Below are 23,949 nucleotides of genomic sequence, written 5' to 3' on the forward strand. Positions count from 1 at the left end.
CCCCAAATCTAAACCTCATCAATGTGACTCATGAGAAGCAGACAATATTGGTGACCATTAGTCAATAATAGTTACTTACTTTTTAGTCCATCCAATGAAAAAGACTTGGGTTTTTTGCTATTTAACCAGCTTTACTATTTCTAGCTTGCCAGATCAAACACATGTTGGGAGCTATGTGCTTGGGCCTCTCCCTGAAGGGAATAAATACATACTTTTTCTTTGTATCTGAAGATGACTCTTGATTAGTCAGTTTGGGTAAGGAGGTCTAGCACCCATCCCACACAATGTGGCATGGGGGAGGACTGAAGGGAAAGACACCACAAGGCAGAATGTCAAGGCTGACTGACCCAAAAAAAGTTCAGCAAAGAGGGGGTGGGCCATAAGCATATTTATAGGAGAAATTTAATCTCAGGGACATGACTTGAATTTCTTAGCTGAATACAACAAGGGGGACCACCCATGGCTGTGTGGGATGGGCAGATCTCCACAGAGGGTACACCTCAGAGGGTTGACATAACTTGGATTTCTTTGCTGGATACATCAAGGTAGGACTGTAAGGTTACACTGATCCCCACTAGTGCTCTTTCCTATTTGTTTCAGAGCAATATTTCATTCTTTGTCTGCCAAATACACCCAGCCATCCAGGACTTCTTCAATTTAATTTAAAATACTAAAAGAAACCCACTTCCTAATTCCCAAACTTCAACTTTTTACCATTACAAAAACTAATTCATCTGTATTTTGTAATTCACTTCACCCCAAAGTACCCTCCATTTCCAGCAGCTATTTGTTTTGAGTTTCCCCTCTCCTCTTTGTACTCTTCCCCACCTCTTTCTTCTTTCCTTTCTCTCTTCCCTTTCCTTTTCCTCTTTCTTTCCTCTCCCTCTCTACTTCCTTTTCCTCCCACTTTTTACCTTCACCTTTCTTCTTTCCTCCAACTCCCTCACCAGCAAAAGGGAAAGCTTGAATTTTGCTTCTACTTTCAATGGAATCCGGGAGAATCTTGCAAAATGTCTGGTAAGTCTAAGGACTGCTCTGAAATCCTAACTCTGTCTCTGGGAAAATCACTTTATTTCTTCATCTTTTGCAAAAAAAAATGGGGGTGGGACTAAATGACTTCTGATCTATTTAGCTTTGAATATGTGGATTTTGTTTAGTAACTCTTCTTAAAGTGTTTGAGCCTCAGTTTCCTGATATGTAAAATAGGAATATTAAAATTTGTACTGTCTTCTTTTGATAGAAATGATCTGCTAATTTGAAAACATCATAGAATTATGACTTTTTTGTCATTTCCTGCAAAAAGAAACAAACGAGTCATAAATTATCTGGGTGAAACAAAGGAAGTCATTCAAATAGCTATACCTTCCCTGTTAACCTGTTCTCATTTAAAACTTTAACTGATATCTCCTAATCCTAGTACCTCTAATTTTTATATAAAATATACATTGCTTCTTTATTAGGGCAGAATTTTGATTTTCTGAGCATGTGAGGCCAAAAACTAAGTGCCTATATTCATTTTCATAGTTAAATTGTACAGGGAAAGAATACGTTATTTGGGTGACAGAACAAAATAATTAAGGAGAAATTTAAAAAGCAAAGCAAGAAACTAACTAGTATGAACCTTAGTTATGCTTCACAGAACATCTTCATGGTTGACTGAGACTTTAGCAAATCATACAGATATCTTTGTATTCCACCCCTCCCCAAGGGTTAGGACCTTGCTGGTTTTGTTTAGCTAGGATTCAGCCCAGGTTCTGAGTCCTCTCAGACACTGGCTTACTGAAACCACATTAAAGTTTCTCAATGTTTTAAACCAACTTCACTGGGAAAACTTTATATACAGAAATTTTTCTGTAGTTGCTTAGAGCACAAATCCTTTTGATGCCATGAAGATATTCTGGCATTGATCCCTTTTACAATGGAACAGACACTCCATTTGGGCTTAAAAGGACTTGGTTTCAAATCCTCCTTCCAAATGCTTCTTTGGCATTATGTACTTGGGTCTCAGTCTCCTCATCAATAAGATGTAGATGACCTCATATACATAATATGTAATATTATGTAATTATATCTCCACATATCTCTATAATTGGAGATATCTGTAATATGTCTCTAGTTATAATTCAAGATATCTCTAATATATTATATATGCACATATAAATTGAATTTAATATACACATACATATATGTATACACATACATTCATATATATATGTGTGTGTTTATATGTATATATGTGTATATATATGCATATATATTATATATATTTATATATATGTTATATTTGAAGAGCATAGTTTTAGATTGCTAGAGAGTAATAGAATGGGAGAATATAATTTTATATTGTTAGAATATTTGAATTGTGGTTCAAGAGACATGAAACATTCACACAGGAAGGACAAAGACTTTGCCATTTATTACATGATATAGCTCACAGGCTCAACCAAATATGACTAAGCAAGAATAGAATCATAAAAGATTAAGCAATGTGCTTCTTGAGTTTGTGAATGTTTAAAGACACAGGGGAGAGAGGAAGAGCAAGGGCAGGGTCTAGAAAGCAAGGGAAGGAATTTAGCAGGAGTTGGGGAGTAGTTAGGAAGAGTCCAGTCAAGATCTAGTGATCTAAGCACACAATAAGAAAGCAGTCGTAGAATAGGTTTTTAGATATGTTGCTAACCAGACAGTTAGTGGAACAAGATGGGGGGTTTAGACCTCTGACAATGGAGGCCTGATGGGCTGGTTAGAAATCTGATTCCATATATATCTGAGGTTTTCTTTGCAAGGATACAGGAATAGTTTGGCATTTCCATTTGTTTATTTTTTCTGAAGAGCTTCTGGGTTAAATGACTTGTCCAGGGTCACATAGTAAGTATCCAAGACCAGATTTGCACTCAGTATATGAGTCTTCTTGGCTCTAGGCCCAGAGCTTTGTCCACTGAACTACCTTGCTATCCCAAATCTCTGCCTATGAAACAGAGATCATTAGAATGCTGTTGCCACAGGTGGATGATATAAAATTTGCTTTCATAATCCATCAGTAAGTCCTTGTAAAGTCCATCAAGGGTAATTATTTTTCCTTACACCTAAATAATCACCAAGTCTCCCCTGAGATCAAATGCTTTTGTCTTTCCCATAGCTTTCCTTCAGCCAAAAAGAAGAGGTTCTTAACCCTTTTTTTTGTTTGTTTTATGGCCCACTTTGGTAGTTTGAAGAAGCCTGTCCTCCCAAAACAATTTATAAGTGTATAAAATAAAATATACACAATTAAAGAAAATTGGTTATATTGAAATACAGTTATCAAGATACTTTTAAAAACACCCCCAAGTTCTCAGAACCTAGTTTAACAACTCCAAGAGACCTAAGGGCCCTTCAGTATCTCTCCTGGACACAACTTAATTTGAATATATTTTCAAAATGCATTCCTTTGTTTTAATATTTCTAATCTTTCTCCATATTCCAGTCTAGGAGAGTATTTTTTATTGATCCTGTTCCTTTTTATTAAGGATATTCACATCAAGTCAGGTATGTGCACTTGCATGCAGACACACATTCACACATACACAGGACCTGAAACTGTGGCTAATAACTTGTACACAATAAGGAAAACTCTCTTCACTTCTTTTGGAAGTGAAGATTGCCTCTGCAGTGTCCTTTTCTTTCCCAACCTAAGAATTAAAAGATTCCTCTTGGGAGAATTGCTCAGGAATAGGTGTAATATTTGTAAAATGATAATAATAACAGCACCTATCTCCAAAGGTTCCCGTGAGGATAAAATGAGATAATATTTATAAACTTCCTTCCAAATCTTAGAATTGGACATAAATTCTAGATGTCATCATCATCATCATTATCATTATAGTTTTATCATTTCTATTTGTAGTGGAAGCAACAGTGCAAATTAAAGGTGGTTTCATAAATGTTAAGTAGAAGTTTCTCTTCAGCATTCTGATGTCCCAGTTCCACATCTGGACATAGTAATCGAGTTTTCTCCATCTTTTCTACATAAACAATGGATTCCAGCTTTATATGAAATTGCTTTTCAGCAGAGCTGTTTGAGAAGACCATTTTGATAAACCACTGTTTTTTTTCTTTGTCCCTTTCAAACATGGGATAATGGGCTATAAAATCAATTAAGTTTTAGTTTTCTGCAAAATATATGTGTGTGTGTTGTGTGTGTGTGTGTGTGTGTGTGTGTGTGTGTGTGTGTGAGACTATGTGCATATCACTTAAACCTGTGTCCCTCAGTTTCCTCATCTGTAAAATATCCTGCAGAAGGAAATGACAAACCATTTCAGTATCTTTGCCAAGAAATCCCCAAATGAAGTCAGGAAAAGTCAGATACAGTGACCCAATTAAACACACACACACACACACACACACACACACACACACACACACACACATTACTTTCACATTAGAAATCTCATTTGATCCTTACAACATTGAGTTTGTAGCATTTCCTCCATTTTACAGAGATGATTAAATTTAGATAGAAGATCATAATTTAGAGCCAAGATCTTTAGAAGTCATTTAGCTCAATCCTCTATTATTGATGAGAAAGCTGGAACTCAAGACTAAATGGTTTGTCTAAAACCATGTTAAGTATAAGTTAGAATCCAAACCCAAATATTCTCATTACCATTTAATATTAGTATTGAGGTTGATAAGGGGGAACCCCAAAAGTCTGAGATCCCAAAATGGTGTTGTGAAAGTTTGCAGATTTGGACCCATCTCCTAGTCAAAGGGCAAAGCTTTATTGCAATAGTAATGCCATTACAAAGTGAGCCAAATAGTAAGGTAAGGGAATTCAGCAGAGGAACAAAAGGAAGGAGATACATTTATCCAGCTTTCAATCATTTATGTGCTAATTCTATGGCTCATAGGTAGTAAGGAATTTGGTTTTCATTGACCAGATCATTACTGTACAGATTTATGGCTCAGCAATGAATTGAGGAGTGGTCTTATTCATTATTGTCTCAAGAGTTTGATCTATGGGAGTTTCCTGAGGTAAGAAGCTATCTGACTAAGGAGTGATCAGAATCAGACAGAATGGATTTGGGAGTTTCCTGAGTTAGAAAATCTAGAATCACTCATTGCCAGGACAGGAGCCCCCTTAAAATTAGGGACCACAAAAACATATTACATCACTAGTAAAAGACCATGTACCCAAAGTCTAAATTTTAAACTCCAAGTCCATCTTTCCACAATCCTGAATTTCCAATTCAGGTATTATTATATAAAACATTTGAATTCTTGATTTAAATAAATAAGCACAGGAGTTGTCTTCACCACTCAGTTTATAGCCTTTCCTCCTCTCTCAGTAAATCTTTATAGTTCCCAGATCAGATCTGCATGAATTTCATTTTCAAAACAATTGAAGTAATAGAGGATTTCTTTGCCTTTCTATGAAGAATGAATGTCTCTATTCATCCTCTAAGACAGATTTAAAAACAAAACAATGCAGAACCTTGGAAACTTCCAATGTCACTGAATCAATTGCAAAAATTACAATGAAATAAATGCTCAACTCGGCATCTGACTTACTCCATTTACATTTAGCAGAGATAACATTCAAATATGAAAACAAGTAATACAAAGAATAATACAGGTTATAATAGAGATGGTATGATTTGCAGTCTTGGCTGCATAAAACTGGAAAGGTCAGCATCATGGAAGATGGTCTGCTTTCCTAAGATAGAGATGCTAAGAAAAAAGTTCCATTTTAAAAATATTATCCCCAGACAATCAAAAAGGAAAAGAATGTTCATATTGAAGAAGCAGGAGTTACTCTTCAATGATCTAGTCATTTCTTCCTTTCAATAGGACCCCTTAGGGAAATTTTGTGTACCCAAGAAAATAAAACCTTTAGAGAATGTGACTCTTTCCTAATGTATGTCCTGGAGCTTACTGGTGAGATGGAAGTATCCAATGTGTATATGTTCAACTGCTGCCTGTCTGGGGGAAGAAACAAATCATGAAATTTAAATTTAATCTGTATTATTAATATTTTTACTTTTACTTTCTTAAATCTAAACAGTTAATAAAATAATAAATTAAGACTTAATTTGTAGCATTTGCTGATTTCTGAGGTGTAAATGCTATCAATGAAAATATTAAGCCTGGGTTACACTCCCAGAATTTTCAGACTTTAACTCTTTTAATTGCCTTTTGTACTTTGGAAGGAGAATTCCATCCAAGTCATGAGATCAAGTTGTTACCTTTCTCAGGAAACCTCAGTCAACAAGGTAATTTTGCTGAAATATATCCTTGTCTATTTTTCAGTTTTCTCAGGTGTAGTGAGCAAACTCATCTTTTTTCGCATCCTTACAGCCTTCAAACATTTCTCCCAGGAATTCACTTGCTTTCATTCTAATCCAGCAAATCCCCCTGCAGCCAACTGACCTGATTATTGGTGATGGCATTCCTGATAACATTCCACACCTAATCCTGATCCACATCTAATCCTGATGAATGCCTAACATTATTTTACTGACATGATCCATACTGACTTATTTTTCAGTAATCAAAATGACTCTGATCTTATTATCTTCTGGGCCATTTCTATGACCCCTAATAACATACCCAGAACTCAATACCATGCAAATCTATTCTTCCTTCTTCTAGGGCAAACTCCCTACAAATAATGAAAGAAAGAGAAAACCAACACTGCTCTGAACTATTTCATTCAATTGTATTTACTCTAGAGCTCAAGGTAGCATAAAATGACATTTTTTCTTATTTCTAGAAATGCATATTGCATTGGGAGACACTAACATTCTTCATGAAATTAATAACATATTTCAATTCAATTCAAAGCCATAAATATTTATCTAACTGCCAATGTACAAAGAACTGGCATACCAAAAAAATAAAAATAAAAATAAAGTGTTCCCTCTTCTCATAAATCTTGTAATGTTTAGGGATACAACATTTAACTAACAGGGCATAGATGTAATCTTAGAAGGGACTTCAGAAATCATCCAGCCCAAACTCCTTATTTTGTAGTTGAGGAAGCCAAGACTCAGTAAGATTAACAAATTTGCTTAAAGTCTCACATGTTGGAGTCAGTATTTGACCCCCATTCCTCTTACTTTAAAGCTATTTTTCTTTCCATATGTAATCAGATAATTATAAAAATAATTGTGCTATCAAATGAATGGCTTAGAAATGACTCCAAGTGCTTTGTCAACTGTTACTGTTGAGTTTCCAGGTATCAACACTTAGGGAACTTGAATCTGCAACAACCCCATAATTCAGGACAAATATGGATCTATAGGGATGGGTATATGTCTCTTTATGAAGAGAGGCAAGGAATTGATTTCTTAGTCCTTTATCTCCGCCTAACAAATTATAGAAGAGGCCAAGCCATGAACAGATTGGGTGTGTTTTACTGTTCAATTAGATTCAATTCACTAAGTACTTGTTAAGCAACTTTTATCTTAAAGGAACTGTGCTAAATGCTAGGATTACAAAAGCAAAAAGTTATATACAGCTATATAAATGCAAAAAAAAACAAATGAAGTAATTGCAAAAGATGAAAAGGACAAAACTTGTGTGGATGATTAAAAAAAAAAAAAAAGTAAAACCTTTATGTAGTAAGTAACACTAGAAATATTTGGGAGTACTGGACATGTATCCAATCATGCCTTAAAGAAGGGAAAGGGACCTGTATGTGCAAGAATGTTTGTGGCAGCCCTTTTTGTAGTGGCCAGAGACTGGAAACTGAGTGGATGCCCATCAATTGGAGAATGGTTGGGTAAATTATGGTATATGAAGGTTATGGAATATCATTGCTCTGTAAGAAATGACCAGCAGGAGGAATACAGAGAGGCTTGGAAAGACTTACATCAACTGATGCTGAGTGAAATGAGCAGAACCAGGAGATTGCTGTACACTTCAATGCTGTATGAAGATGTATTCTGATGGAAGTGGATATCTTCAACATAAAGAAGATCCAACTCACTTCCAGTTGATCAGTGATGGACAGAAATAACTACACCCAGAGAAGGAACACTGGGAAGTGAATGTAAATTGTTAGCACTACTGTCTATCTACCCAGGTTACTTATACCTTCAGAAGCTAATACTTAATGTGCAACAAGAAAATGGTATTTACACACATATATTATATCTAGGTTATATTGTAACACATGTAAAATGTATGGGATTGCATGTCATCAAGGGAAGGGAGTAGAGGGAGGGAGGGGATAATTTGGAAAAATGAATACAAGGGATAATATTATTTTAAAAAAATTACTCATGCATATATACTGTGAAAAAATTATAAATAAATAAAATTTAAAAATATTTTCCCATTCATTTGCTTTTTTTTTTTTTTCCATATTCCATGGATACTTTCTTTTCTACTTGCCCATTTTTACTTTTTATAGAATTATTTTCTTCAGAGAATTTTTGTGCATATTTTTTCCTATTTGGCCAATCCTACTTTTTTAGGAGTTCTTCTCAGTGGATTTTTGGGTCTTTTTTTACCATTTGGTTTATGTTTCTTAGGTATTATTTTCTTCATGATTTTTATGTGTGTGTCGCTCCTTTAACAAACTATTGGCTCTACACTCATCTCCCAACTCCCAACTTTTCTTCTGTCTCTTTTATCTGATTTAAATATACACACATAAATGCATACACACACACACACATATATATATATATATATATATATATATATATATACACATATATATGTATGTATATATGTAGATAGATAGATAGAGAAATAGATAGAGGTAACTGGGATGAACCCTGAGACTGTGTTCCCTTTAATCTGTAAAAGAAGAGAGATTTGGGGTCTTATGCTCTCCTTGGGAAAAGCATACCTCTCCCAGACAAAGCCTTCTTAAGTGGTTTCATTCATTTTAAAATCTTGGCGGGGACTAGTTGCACCCTCTATTGAGTTGAACATTAGTCTGGGACCACTTCCAGTCCTAGTTAAGTGGTCTCATTCAGTTGGAGATCTCAGCCCCATATTTCAATGGAGTGGCTTGAAACTCCAAGTACTCTCTTTTCAATTGGAACCTAGGTCTGGGGGCATTGACAACATTGAAGGATTCTCATTAGATTTTGAATGGAAGTCCTAGCTTCAGACTGCTAATAAAAGACAACTCTGAACTCCAAATCTCTTCAGAAGTCTGAAACAGAAATTTACTTTGCCAAGAAAGCTCTCCTCTTGGCACAGCTACCTGCTAGGATTCTTGCCCACTGTGAAGATATTCTCTTCTCAGAATTTTCCCATTTTCCCTGACAGGACCTTGCCACTAAGAAGTCTGTCTTCTTAGCAAAGCTGGCTTCTCAGTGCCAATAAAAAATCCCTTTTGCCATTTAGATTTTGAGTTTGTGAAATCTTTTGCATTGGACCTGTGTCTCTGATCAGAGATGATTCCCCACTTCAATTCTCAGACCTTGTCACTACCACTAGCAGTGCATCAGACAGATATAGATAGATAGATAGATAGATAGATAGATAGATAGATAGATAGATAGCTTATCTATCTGATGGATAGACAGATTCCAAGTCTCTTTCATGGACTGAGACCAATTTAAATATTTCTTTGAGATTCGGGATGTATCGTTTTTGACTTTGTTGTTTTCTTCTGAATTTGTGTTCTGATCTTTATCATGCAATCATAGTAAGTTTCTGTGGCTAACTTTTTTTTTTTAAATCATTTCTTCATTTTCCTAGCTTACATCTTGACTTTTTAACTTTATGTTAAAGTTGGGCTCTGCTCCTGGGTTGAAGGGGATGCTTCAAGGTTTTTCATGCTGTTGGTTTCAGAACTAGTTCTGGAGATCTGTAGGTTTTAATTTCTTCCAAGGTTATATGATCTAAGGAAAGCTTTGTTTACTACACTTTAGGTCTGTTCTCTCGTCTATGAGAAGCCATCAGCACTCTTTTCTGCCTTGGAGCTCTGACCACAGATCTCATTTAACTGAGGCTGCAACCCTAGACTTCGATTTGGACCAGCAAATGGAGATATTTCTGTAATCTCCTTCTGATCAGTTGTCTGACCCTTCAGCTCTGTCGGCTGGGAACCCTGCAAGCCCACTTCTGTGTTGACCTTCTAAGGTATCTTAGGGTGAACAATTGTTTCCCCCTATTCTTTTACAGATTCTACCACTTCAGAATTCACTTCATGATATTGTTTTAAAGTCATTTGGGAAGGGCATCTAGGTAGTGCAATGGCTAGAATACCAGCCCTGGAGACAGGAGGACTTGAGTTCAAATATGACCTCACACATCTGACACTTAAATGTAATTGCTCCCCTCCTCCTCCCCACGTACATTATTTAGGAGAACTGATGAGAATCCCTACCTTTTCCCTGCCACCTTGGCTCTGCCAGTACAATGCAGTTTTAAGCATAGGAATCTCAATATACTCATATCCTCTTGGGGAAAATTTTTTATTAGATTTCATTTTTTTAATCACCATAAACAATTTATTGCTTACTAGTTCTCAGTCTTTGGGAATAAGGAATATCTACCATTTAGAAATGACTATTAAAAATATTGAGTTATCATTGAATGTTGAGAAACATGTCAATATTAATGATTTATGTTTAGCTCAAGTCTCAGCTAAGTGAAAGGACTCTGCTAAAATTTTACCTGGAATTTAGGTAGTATAGTGGATGGAGTTCTGAGCTTAGAATTAGGGGAAAGAAAAAACAAACTAATGTTCATGAATTAAAACCTCAATCACCTACTATCTGTGAGACTGTTAGAAAGGCACTTAATCCTGTTTGCCTCAAGTTTCGTCATTTGTAAAATGATCTGGAGAAAGAAATGGCAAATCATTCTATTACCTTTTCCAAGAAAACTTCAAATGAGGATACAACCAAGAGACTGTAAAACAACAACAAATCTTAAAAAAAACATTTTTCAATAGTATTTAATTTTTCCAAATACATGCAAAGATAGTTTTCAACATTTACTTTTGCAAAACCTTGTGTCTTCAATTTTTCTCCCTCTCTTCTCCTCTCTTTTCCCCCCAAATAGCAAATAATTTGATGTAGGTTGAACTTGTACAATTTTTCTAAACATATTTCCTTATTCAACATGCTATACAAGAAAAATCAGATTAAAAAGGGGAAAAAACAAGCAAAAAAATACTTTGATTGATATTCAGTCTCCATAGTTTTTTCTCGGGATGTGGATGGCACTTGCCATCACAATTCTATTGGAATTGCATTGAATCACCTCATAACAACAACAAATCTTAACAGAACCCATCTTTCTTCTTAACTTCTCTACTTCTGTTGAGAAGTACTGTGAGAAATACTGAAAAGTTAGGCTTCCACAGAATGTTGTAAGTTCAAGGTGATATAAAATACAACTTGGAACTATCACTGACTGATAAGTTTTCAGAATGTGAAAAATTAAGGAAAGTTCCATTTCCACAAAACAATTCAGTTTCAATCTCTCAGAAGCTTTGAGCAAACAAAGAATCGGGGAGTAGGAAAGCAGAAGCAGACTCAATTAAAAAGAGTATTGGGCTTGTGGTTACAAGCTTGAGATAATAGTTGATCCAGCTCAAACTGGTTGAAGTCAATAAACTAATTTGACCAAATTACTTTTGTGCTTGCTTGATAAGCTAAATGAATATTAAACAACACAATCCTTAGGAGTTTTCCACCATTTTTTAACATGGGATGTATGACAAGGGAGGGGGAACATATTTAGGGGAAAACATACAGTGGGCATATCAGAAACATGATAACCTGGAAAGGAATGGATCACTCTGGTCTCTGAAGGAAGGCACTTCCTGGAGCTAACAAATATAAAGCTTCTTCTTCTCTCTTCTTTACTCAGCACTCCCTTTTCCCAAAGAGAAGCGACTTTTGGCCAGAAATATTAAGACGATTCCTTAAGATGCTCCTTAAATAAATTTTCTTTTATATCTGATTTTCAATGTTAAGTTGTTTCTAACAGCACCAACACCACCCTTCCCATCTCCTACTTTCATAAATTCAGAATCATCCATGACTCCCATTTTTACCCAAATCATATGTAATCAGTTGCCATATTTTGATCTACCTCCACAACATCATTTACATCTGCCTTATTCTCTCTATTCATACATTAATAGCTCAAACCCTTAACTCTTCTAACTGAGATTATTGTAACAACATTCTAATTAGTCTCTCTAGCTTTGGTATCCTACAACCTTTCTCTTTCCTCCAAACAACTGTCAAAGTGATTTTCCTTGAGGGTACAATGGACTGCTTTACTCCCTACTCAATAATTATCCTTGGCTCTCTATTGTCTCTGGGATAAAACAAGAATCTTTCTGTTTACCTTTACAACTTGGACTCAGCTTATCTTTTCAAAACAGTACTTTCCTTCCTTTTCTCTGAGAGTCAAATTTTGAGCACTTTATGTCCCAATTCGGTGCCTTTGCATTAGCCAATTTCCACAGAGTACCTGAAATGCTCTCTCTCCTTCTTTTACTACATAGAATACTTCAAGATTAAACTCAAACACTATCTTAAAAAACAAAACAAAATATTTTCTGATCCTCTCACATGGTAATGTCTTTCCTTAAGCTACCTCCTTTTTGTAAATTATTTCTATACTAAATACTTTTTATTTATTCAGTATATACTTATGAGAGATGGATTATCTTATTCACCAGTTTCCCATTAAGGTTAGGCTGAATTATTATTAAAGATTTAGTTGACTCAGAGGACTGAGCTCACTATTCAACATACAAAACAATGCTATAGATAATATTTTAAACAGTTCCTATATCTTTTATGCTAAAGATTATATTTCATAAAAGTTTCTCTTGTTCTTCAGGACATAAGTGGAATTGTATACAAATTTAATTGTTCTGCATATTTTATTTTTAAAGTGGTATAAAATAATTACATTGTCTTGATTGTATAAATATCTGCTCTGGAACCACATTTCCTTAGTAGCCTGTTGCAGAATATCAACATGCATATACTCTCATATTTCTTTGGTTACAATAAAAATCAATCTTCTTACTTTTGAAAAGATTGGCCAATTTTTATTACACAATACTTCTTCATTATTTCCTTATTATATGAGGACAGAAACAGACATGAATTCCTGAGTGGGAGGGGACAGATTTTTGGAGATGTGGCTGAAGGAAGTTTATTTGGTGGAGCACAATTCACTATACTGGAGTCAAGGGAGCTTCAAGAAATTGAGTAAAATCAAGTGGGGCTTTCAATGATATATTTATCCCTGGAGAGTATCTTGCTAAATAAGCTAAATAAGTTTTTCATTAAGTGTTGAAAAACTAAAAAATGTTATATTTGGTTCTAATATCGAACCTAAACTAAAGAAAAACTGATCTGAATCAGGCCCATCCAATGTAACATAAAGGATGGATAGTTTACCTCAAAGCTATAAGACCTGGGATTCAAGTAGAGTTTCTAACACATACTGTCTATGTGATACTTAGCAACTCATTTGGCCTCTTAGTGATAACTTTTTTTAAGATTATGAAATGCATTGAAGTTGCTTATCTGTATTAGTGATGGGAGTTTCCTCTCAGGTAGGAGTAGCCTGCAACAGGGTACTAAGTAATATGGTTCCAGAGCAGATATTTATACAATCAAAACTATGTGATTATTTTATATACTTTAAAAATAACACATGCAGAACAATTAAATTTGTATACAACACCATGAAGAACAATAGAAAAATGTATTAATACAATCTTTAGCATAAAGGATATAGGAACTGTTTAAAATATTATCTATGGCATTGTTTTGTATGTGATTTCCTTATGCCAATGAAATCACAGGTCCAATCACATTTTTTTACATATTTATATATGTCCCCATTAAAGTATGTTTGAGAATAGCCGGTTTATTTTTTCATTTGTATACAGAGGTATTTGTCACAGTGCTTGGTTCATAGTCATAATTTAATAACTGCTGTTTGATTGATTACTTGGCTATCCACTCTGAAGGTACCCATAGAAACCATGATGGGAAATGAAATATGATGGCCCACATGGCGGTGTATTATCATCTCTATGGAACTGTTCTTACTATTTTGCTCATAGGTTTCTATTACCAGAGATCTCTTAGGACTTTATGTTCATTCATTGTGATTCCCTCTACCTCCAAGATATTACCAAGATGTTGCAGCTGACTGAACTGAAGCAATGGTACTTAGTTACACAGAGAGTCAATGTTGAGCTGAAAAAAGCATTCTTAATGTTTTACTAGACAGTTCTTAGATTCAACGTTTAGGATATCATTCTAGTTTCTGACCTTTATCATAGCTTTCCAAGTGTGTAGTTTATTGCCTCAAGTATCTGAAGAATATATTTATAATTTTAAATTCATTTCCCTGGGTCCATAAACTACTTACAATATTATTATGTCTAGACTTTAAAATTGCACTATATTTAAGATATTAGTGGGGGGAGAGATGGAGTAAGAGAAGGAAGAAGCTGATGGGTGATTTTTTTTTTGTTTTTATATTAACTTTAATTTTATTCTGCGTTTAACCAAGACCAAATAGAATGAGCTCTTGCATATAAAGGTAAAAATGAAAAGAATATATAAACTATTGATAAAACAATTGATAAAAGCTACTATAAAGAATGGAAATAAGAGAATAATTGCTTAGAGTAGCACTTAGTGTGATTAGGAGCCAAGTTCCTCTGATCCTACTCACTCAAATGATTAAGAAGTAGGATAAAAACTTAGGACCCTGTGGATACAAGATCATGACAAGAAAGACAAACAGAAACATTAGAATCTGCTGTTATGGGAAAAAAAAGGCACAGGCCATGATAAATACAGGTTGTACTGCTACTGCTGCTGCTTCTTTCTTCTTTCTCCTTTCTCCTTTTTTTTTTTCTTTTATTCTTTATTCTTTTTGTCTTCTCTCTCCATTTCCAAATGATGTAGTCACAAGAAGAGGATTCTGGGAAAATGACAGAATAAGTTGGTAAATTTCAAACTCTCCCAATTTCCCCTACATATAAAACAAATTTGCCCCTCAGGGTGATCATAGACTATTGAAAAAATCAAGAAGACTTGGGGCAGAACAGGGGTTTTCTTGATACAACCTGAGAAGATATGAATAAAGACCCTTGACCAGGATTAACCTGTTTGAAGTACAAACACCTCTAGGCTAGCTCCTGCAAAAACATCAAGTGGGGATCCTTTAGGCTAGCTGGGGGCAGCTAGAGCCTCCTCAGGAACCACAGACACTTCATCTCCCAGATTGTTTGTCAAGTGGGGGTTTGAGTCCTGGAAAACAGAGTGAACCTGGGATGATTGGGAATAGCAGGCCCAGATGTGCTGCAGAAGGAGACCCTGGGCAAGAAGGAACCAGCACTAGTGAGTGTAGAAGCAGTGGGGCATAGACACTGCTGGTTGTGGGCACTTGCAGGAGGGTAGAGTTTTTGCTTTACAGTTCCTGGTCAGAATGGAGAGCCAGAGGGAAACTTGAAGCATCATTATCCCCATCTTCTAATTACAGATGCTTACACTAACACCTCTTAATAAAACAATGAACCAGCAAAGAAAAAATAATCTCATCATTAAAACATTATGGGAACAAAGAAGACTAGGATTCATCTTCAGAGGAAAACACTTTATTAAAAAGCTTTCTACCCCAAAAAGTAATGAAATGGCTTCTCAACCAGAGAGAATTTATAGGAGAACTCACAAAAGAATTTAAAAATCAACTGAGAGACACTGAGGAAAAATTAAAGGAAAAATTAAAACCATCCAAGAAAAACAATTAGAAAAGGAGTACAGAGTCTCAGAGATAAAAATAACTCTGAAAATTAGAATCAGGCAAGTGGAACCCTTTGAAGCTATGAGAGATCAAGAAATAAGAAAACATGATCAAGAAGGAAAATATAAAACAGAATGTGAAACATCTCATAAGAAAAACAACAGCTCTGGAGAACAGATCAAGAAGAGAAAATATAAAAATTATTGGATTGCCAGAAAGTTGTGACCAAAAAAAGAACATTGACACAATAATTCAGGAAATAATCCTAGAAAATTGTCCTTGTGATGAGATAGGAAAGGGGGAATCCCATTGATCGGCACAAAGATAATAAGATAGTCCCATGAGGCACAGTGTCCCCTGTAAATGAATTTACAGGCCCCAAAACCTAGATTGATTAAAAAAAAAAGTTTATTGTAGGGATTTGGAAGAAAGTTGAAGGTAGAAAGACACCATGGTCAAAGGTGGTCGCTGGGCAGGCAAGAACCCTTACATGGCCAGAAGGGTACCATGTTTTGGGGGGAAGGACTCCTGCAAAAAGAGAGCTCCAGCTTGGCTCTTTTATACCTAAAAGGAGCTTGTGGGTGGCGCTTCAAGTTCCTGGTAGACTTTTCAGAAAGGAAGAAACTGTTTGTGGGGAGTTGGGGAAAACCTGAGTAGGGGCTGAGAAAACCCAAGCTAGTTCAGATCTGGTGGGGACTGGGCCAACATATTCAAAAGGGTGCTTTTTGACCAGGATTTGTGAATCAAAGGTCAGCCATGGGGGTTGGGGAATCAGAAAGTAATCTTAAAGGGATCTCAACCCCCATCACTTGAGTGATAGAACACGAGGGGAAAATTGAAATAGAAAAAAATCTACCGACTACCATTTCAAAGAGATCCTTTGTGGAAAATACATAGGTATAATATTGCAAAATTTCAAAACCCTCAGATCAAAGAGAAAATTTGGCAAGAAACAAGGAAAAAGCAATTCAAATATGCTGGAGTTACAATTAGAACTATATAAGAATTATCAGCTGCTACTATAAAAACTGCAGGTCTTGGAATCATGTCTACAGGCAAATGAAAGAATTAGGCCTTCTGCCAAAAATATATTCAGCAACATTATCTAAATTTTCAATGAGAAAAACAAAAACAAAAACCAGACAATCAATGAACTTGTAGATTTTCAGGACTTCTATTAATCAAACCTGAACTTAATAGAAAATTTAACATATAAGAGTCAATATTAAAGAGCAATATTAAGGAACTCAACATGGACAAACTGTTTAAACGTTTAAACATGGACAAATTGCTTTTTTTTTTTTTTTCATATTGGAAATGTATACTTTATGTTTAGATTTACATCAACAATAGGCTAAGCTCAAAGGAAAGATTGGCAAAGTAAAAATAAAAAAAAAATAATAATCGTGTTATACAAATAAGGTACAGAGAAAGAATAGAAACAGAAGCATGGGGGGGGGAAGGAGGGCTCATAACTCTGAAAACCTACTCACATCAGGAATGAGTTCAATAGGCAACACTACATATATATATATATCATGAATGATATAGTACCCTCCAAAATCTATAAAGAAATAAGGGGAGAGAGCTAGGTGGCTGGGGAAGCAAAGAGTGATGGAGGAAGACAAGGGAGGGATTCCTGGATGGGGGGAGGCTAAGGAAAGGCATGTATATGGGGTATGTGTATGTGTGGATTTGTATATGTATGTATGCATCTACATATCTTTACATAAATATAACCTTCTTAACTATAACATGATTGGGGATGGGGGGTATGAAAGAGAGATATGTGTCTATGTATGTGTGTATTCTTATATATTATATATATATATATATATATATATATATATATATATATTCTTAAATTGGTATTTGTCATATATTTTGAATCCTCATTCAAAATAAGGATTCTGCTGGGCACCTGATAATGTTCTCTTTTGGTTTGTTTCATTTTGTTTTGTATTGCTTTTCTTTTTTTCTTTTTGCTTCTATTTTTTCATATAAAATAAATTTAGGGAAAAATGATGTAGTCATGTAATGAAGTTTGAGAAAGCAAAAATGAAGTGCAGATATGGTGAAGAATAATAATAAACCATTATTATTAACAATAGCAATAAAGTATTCTCAATGCCAAAAGGCATCTTTATTAATGTGTAAAGGTCTTGAAGAAAATCCACTTATGATTTTCTGCCATACTTTGGAAAGGTATAGACAGATGGAGGGGGAAGAGACCAGGAAAGTTGTTTTGACAAACATTTGGAGAGATATTTTTTTTTGAAGGATAAGATCAGGGAGGAGTGGGGAAGGATGTCTAAAGGATAAGATCAAAGAAGAGGAGGAAGAGATCATGGATAATTGAAGGACAAAGTGAGGGGGAATTTGAAAAAAACAAAATCAGGAAGTTTGGGGAAACTAAAGTTTAGAAAACAAAATCAGGAGAAATTTTGAAAAAAATGTCAGGAGATATTTGGGAGAATGATTTTAGATTGGATTAATGAATTTTGGTCTTAAGAACAAACCAGCTTAAGTTCCCATCACATTGTGTGGTCCCTCTTTACCCTTGGGTTTTCATGCCTTTGCATACTGTGGGGTCTCAAATGGGAAACCATACTATTGGGGTAAAATCCATTCTAAGGGGATGGGTGGGTGAAAGTATTACAAAGGCACTGTGCCTAGCATATAACTTAGTGTGTTTGGGAATTTACTCAAACTGACCAGTACTTGGTCTTGTGGAGTCCCTATTGGGTTGAAATCAATAACAAGGATATAGTAACCATGCAAGACATAACAAAGACACAGAGGCCAGAACACAACTTCACTGTGTCTGCAACATAACCTTGGGTGTCTAGGCAGTCACTTAAGGGTGTTTGAATGACACTGAGCCCCGGAATCCAGGCCAAAAATTAGAATTACTTCTAAATGTAATGCAAATCTTTAATGAGATATGTAATGATGCTTTGCAACTACTCCTCTCTTTGTTTAATTTCTATAATTATCATGGGTCTTTTACAAGAATCCATTGAAGAGTCTGGCCATCACCTCATAATGCATGGCAGGGATCTGAGATCCAAGAATGTCTGGCAGCCATCCCCAGACAGCTCCTATGTAAGTAGCTCATTATAATTATTAAACAATTTTTATAGTCTTACTAGAGCTCCCTGTCTCTTTCTTTGCTACAATTGCCTTGCCCCTGGTTGAAGGAAGGCTCAAAATCCCTTTGGTTAGGGATTTCTGGACGCTACACATGTAGATGCACTGTCCTAAGCAATGTAACTTTTAGTCACATATTTTTAAAGATATCTTAAGATTTGGAGGCATGATTTTTTTTAATTGTTAAAATTTCCTATTTATTTATTTTATTATTTTCCACTCAAAGAACTAGGGCAATTTCTCCTTTGTCCTGGATAACTCTAATAAATTTGTGATTTCTTAAATATAGCCCTGGGGAGGAGAAACAGATTTTTTAAAAGCCCATTATGATACAAATGGAGCTATTTGAGTATACCTTTAAACCCAAATCACTCAGGTTTTCTTTGAATGTTCTACAATAGGTTTCAGACCAAATCTTTGTTCATTGTTTGGGTTTTGCTTATTCAGAGAGAATACAAATAATCATTGTCATTTTAATCTGGCCTAAAACTCTGAAATTCTTCCCCTCCCAGACTGTGGGGGATGCACCCTTTGTGCAGACTTTGAATGACTGCAGACCTTGAACAGATCCAGAAGCAGAGCCTGAAGTGCTCTTAAACTGCAACAGGGGTAAGAGGATAAAATGTCCCTTTTTCTCTATTTTAAATGTCTGTTTCTAGAATGCACCCAAACCAGTTCCATGCTGGGAACCTCAAAAGCTTCAAGAAGGGTGACAATGGTGATGACAAACTGGTATCTAATTGGACATGCATTCTAAGTGGTGATAATCTGAGCCAAAGAATCCTGGGTAAGACTCTTATAATGGCTAACTAGACCATCATTTGCTTCAATTCTCTCCTAACCTGTCTTCTTTGAATGTGTACTGCTTTAGACAAACTGAGATTTGGAAAAGATCTTAATTTAAAAAGACCAGAGAAAGTCACTGCATCCTGAACCAACCCCAATCCTAATAAGTTAAGGAGAGAATGAGACTGATAACTTTGAACTGCCCTATCTCTCTTGAATCCAGTTCATTTGCAAATTAAGACATTATTATCATGAATTGCAAAATGGCAAATTAAGCAGTAAATTGCCAAAATTTCCCATATTTCTCTTCAAAAGACTATAAAATAGTGTCCCCAAATAAATCCTGACATAACAAAACCAGCAAAAAGGAGGGTGAAAAAATATTTTATCCCAAGAAATTTGGAAATTTGGTAAGAGAGGTCCATTTCACTTGGATAAAAGGAAAGCTGAGTCCAGGACAGGAAACATAACAGCAAGATAGCAGCAAGCCCAACCTCAGGAAATTAGTGGGGGATTCTGAGCACAGTGCAGTGGAGCAGGCAAAAACCAACACCAAAATCCAATATGGGCCTCTAATTCCAGCTCCAAAAACTTCCATTTGCTTCAGTGTGGTCCAAAGAGAATACAGAAATGCCTCACCAGTTTCAGCCCATGATAGACACCATCCCATCTCAGTATCGGGTAAGATGCCAGACTCTAATGGTCTCCAGCAGTGCCAGTCATCCCCAGCACACCTATTTAGTGCAGCATCAGACACAAGGGTTCCCCTCCATGGCCCTCAGGGCAACATCAATGCAATACCAGGTAAACAGCTAGTATCTGCAGCCCATAGCTCAAGAAGCCTGAAACAGTACCTCTTCCACCCCAGGAAGAGAGCTCAATTTCAAAGAAGGAAAAAGGTCAAAAAAAAAAAAAGCAAAACAACAACAAAAAAGAATCTGACAATTGAAAGTTATTATAACAGGAAAGATCAAGACACAAACTTAGAAAAGGACAATAATGTCAAGATTGCTATGGACAAAACCTGAAAGAAAAACAAGTTTTAAGAGCAAAAATAATTCATGCAAAAGCTCAAAATAGAACTTAAAAATCATATTAATGAGGGAAAGGAAAGGGGGAATCCCATTTCTCGGTGCATGGATAATCCCATGAGGTGCAGTGTCCCCTGTAAAATGAATTTATAGGCCCCAAAACCTAGATTGATAAATAAAAGGTTTATTGTAGAAATTTGGAAGTAAAGTTCAGTTAGAAAGACGGCAGGGCCAAAGGTGGCCACTGGACAGGTAGGGACTCTTACATGGCTGGAAGGATACCATGTGTTGGTTGGAAGGGCTCCTCCTGCAATGAGGGGTTCCAGCTCACCTCTTTTATACCCAAAAGATGGTGGGCGGTACCCCTAAGTACTCAGCGGGCTTTCCGGTTAGCTCAGATCAGGTGAGGGTTGGGGGAAGCTGAGCTGAGAGTGGGGGCTGGGCCTGGATATTCAAAGGGTGCCTTTGATCAGGATTTGTGAATCAAGGTCAGTCATGGGTTAGGCAATTAGAAAGGAATCTTAAAGGGACCCCAACCTCATCAATATTAGAAAGGTAGAAGAAAAATGAAATGAGGGTAATTTAAAAGAATTATGAAAAAAATAGTTTACAGCTTAGAAAAAGAAAACCTACATAAAAGTAGAATTGGTCAGTTTCCCAAATGATAAATGATCAAAAGCTATGAATAACTTTCAGATGAAGTAATCAAATCTATTTATGGCTATATGCAAAACCAAAATGTTCCAATTCACTATTGATTGGAGAAATATAAATTGAAAGAATTCTGAGCTACAATTTGATACTTATTAGATTGGTTAATAGAACAGAACAAGAAAATAACAAATAGTGGAGAGGTTGGGGAGGAATGAAACATTAATACATTTTTGGTGAAGTTGTGAACCTATTCAATCATTCTACAAAGCAATTTTGAATTAGGCCCAAAGAGCTATAAAATCATGCATACCCACCTTTTGACCTAAAAATACCAAGGTCTATACCCAAAAGAGATTTTAAAAAGAGAAAAGAACCTATATTATAAAAATATTTATAGTACATTGTTTCTGTTGTCAAAGAATTGGAAATTGAGGAGATGTCTATCACATGGGGAATGACTGAACAAATTGTGTTACGTGATTATCATGGAATACATTGTGCTATAAAAAATGATGAACAGGAGGCTCTCAAAAACAAACAAACAAACCTTGAAATACTTCCTTAAGCAGATATAAATTGTACTGTGTACAAAGAAACAATATTGTAAGATCATCAGCTGTTAATGACTTAGTTTTTCTCAGCAATACAATGATCCAAGACAACTCTAAAGTACTTATAATGAAAAATGTTATCTATACATAAAGAAAGAACTGATTGTATCTGAATACAAATTGAAACATACATTTTTATTACTTTATTTTTTGAGTTTCTTTTTTGCAAGGGGGGAATCTTTTTTTTTTTAACAACATGACTATTATAAAAACCTTTTTCATGAGTACACATGTTTAATCTATATCAAATTGCCTACTCAATGATGATAAGAAGGAGAAAGGGACAGAATTTGAGAATGTTAAAAACAAATGTTAAAAATAATTTTTACATATAATTGAGGAAAAATAAAACAACAAACAAATTTTAAAAAGGGGGGGGGAAATAGAATTAGCTAAATGAAAAAGGTGATACAAAATTCCACTGAAGAAAACAACTCATTAAAAAGTAAAATTGAATAAATGGTATAGAAAGTACAAAAATTAACTGCAAAAAACAGCTCTTTAAAGTTAGAATTAACAAATTGAAATGAGACTTCAAGAATTAGTCAAGGAAATTCAAAACAATGAGAAAGAACAGAGGAAAATGTAAATTATCTCACTAGAAAAACAATTGACTTGAAAAATAGATTTAAAAGAGACAATTTCAGAATGCACGACTAGTTGGAAGCCATAATTAAAAGGAGTTGTTGGACAACATCTTTTAAGAAATTATTAAGGAAAATGGCCCTGATATTTTGGTATCAAAGAGCACAATATCATTCAAAGAACCCATAACTACCTTAAGAACAAGATCCCCAAATAAAATCTCCAAGAAACATTATAGCCAAATTTCATAATTATCAGATAAGGGAAAACATTACTGCAAGTGGCCAGAAAGTAACAATTCAAATATTGGGAAGCCACAGTTGAGATTACACACAATTTAGCCCTTTAACAAAAAAGTCATGCATCATGATATGCCAGAAGGCAAAAGAGCTAGTACCACAACCTAGAATCATCTATCCAATGAAATTAAACAAAATAGTTTGGGGAGGGGAAAGAAGGAAGGAAGGTCATTTAATGAAATAAAAGAATTTCAGTCTTTGATAAGGAGAAGAATAGAATTGAACAAAACAGCAACAACAAAATGATCTCCAATATCAAGAATGAAGAGAAAGCTAAAAAGGTAAAAAAGGAAAAGAAAACCCAAGATATTCAATTCAGCTAGACAACTTATACATCTTCATGAGATGATGATACTTATAATTCTTAAAAATTATATCACTAATAATGCAGCTAGAATGAGTATACATAAACAGAAGGTACCAGTATGAGATGAATTTTACGAAATGACACAAAAACAATTAAGAGATGAGAAAGAGGAGTACACTAGAAGCAGGATGGAGAGGTAAAATAAGGTAAATTATTTCAGATTGATGTGGGTTAATATTCCTTTCTGATTCCCAACTCCCATGAATTTCAATGGGAGATCTCCGGGTTCTCCCAGCCCCCATTGGATCTGAGCCAACTTGGGCTGTCCCAGCTCCCATTCTAATGATCTGCTCAGGTTTCCCAACCCCCACCCCAAGCACAAACAGTTCCTTATCTAAAAACCCATTGAATACTATTCAAATTCTAACCCTGGCTGAAACCCAGCCAGTAGCCAATTTGGGATTCCACTCATGAGCCCCTTCAAGCTTACCCAAAGCCCCCTATTCTAAAAAGGGGAAACTGGAGTTCACTCTTTGCAGAAGTCCCAAACATGGAATACTTACGCCAGTCATGTCAAGGGTTTCTGCCCACTGTACCCTTAGCTCTGGTGCCCTCTTATCACTACCCTCAACTTTACCAACTAAACTTTACTTCCAAACCCCATAATAAACCTCTTTAATTGATCTAGGTTTTCAGGTCTGTAAATTCCTTTACAGAGGACTCTTGTGCCACTATTAGACCTCATTTAACTCTGTATCCTTGCGCCAAATCCAAAGGGGCTG

The sequence above is a fragment of the Sminthopsis crassicaudata genome, chromosome 4, assembly GCF_048593235.1.
Source record: "Sminthopsis crassicaudata isolate SCR6 chromosome 4, ASM4859323v1, whole genome shotgun sequence".
Taxonomy (NCBI): Eukaryota; Metazoa; Chordata; class Mammalia; order Dasyuromorphia; family Dasyuridae; genus Sminthopsis; species Sminthopsis crassicaudata.